Source organism: Sinocyclocheilus rhinocerous, unplaced genomic scaffold (assembly GCF_001515625.1).
Source record: "Sinocyclocheilus rhinocerous isolate Xijiao unplaced genomic scaffold, SAMN03320098_v1.1 scaffold1648, whole genome shotgun sequence".
NCBI lineage: Eukaryota > Metazoa > Chordata > Actinopteri > Cypriniformes > Cyprinidae > Sinocyclocheilus > Sinocyclocheilus rhinocerous.
This window is the reverse complement of record NW_015647958.1, coordinates 1,211,884-1,212,567: the sequence shown is the minus strand read 5'-3', so window position 1 is coordinate 1,212,567 and position 684 is coordinate 1,211,884. Positions and strand designations below refer to the sequence as shown.

Below are 684 nucleotides of genomic sequence, written 5' to 3'. Positions count from 1 at the left end.
TCAACATAAAAAATGTTTCTGTCTCACAGTGTTTACAAAAATTTTTGACAGGTGAGCACGATGCTTCTGACAGCCACGTGGTAATATTACCTACAGAGGAGGCGTTGCAAGAGGTTGTAGTTAAGACGGAATCACGTCACGAGCTAAACAACGTCACACAACCCACCCCCGACCACGTTACGTCTTCAGAGGATGGGTCTCACACGCTCACCGCCTGCGCGAGTGTACACACCCCAGGTACATCCAGTCCCCCAACGCAACGATTGAGACCCCCGCATCCAGGCGGTCAGGGTATAAAACGGTTGAGGTTACCGGAGCAGGATGCGGATGACTCGCCGACCACCACACGTTTAAGGACTTCAGACAATAATGGTATGTAAAACAGAAATCTCATTATTACGTTTTATGTTTGATTTTTATTCGATAAATTAATAAACAGTTATTGTTATTTTTACAGAACAAGGCTACGGTGAGGGTGATCTAACAGCGTGGTCTGATTCGATGATCCACGCGTGGGATCAGATATCCTTCACCGATTCGGAGAGTGAGGAAGAGGCTGAATTACCTCATGAAATTCCTCAGGAACTGTTCCGTGATTGCGATTTAAATAGAAGGCTTGATTATGATATGCTGAGCCGTGTTAATCGGTACTTTGAGAGACTTTTCGACTTGGCCGGACAACCC

General features: G+C 45.9%; 1 long non-coding RNA gene across 1 annotated transcript in view; it reads left to right on the top strand.

Annotated features, from left to right (window-relative positions):
- LOC107709447 (uncharacterized) overlaps positions 1-677 on the top strand; it is a 1,089-nt gene extending 412 nt beyond the window's left edge. Inside the window, exons 3-4 of the long non-coding RNA XR_001636501.1 lie at positions 52-372; positions 458-677. This is a non-coding gene — a long non-coding RNA (uncharacterized LOC107709447). The remainder of the gene's footprint in view (positions 1-51; positions 373-457) is intronic.
- The last annotated feature ends 7 nt before the right edge of the window (positions 678-684 follow it).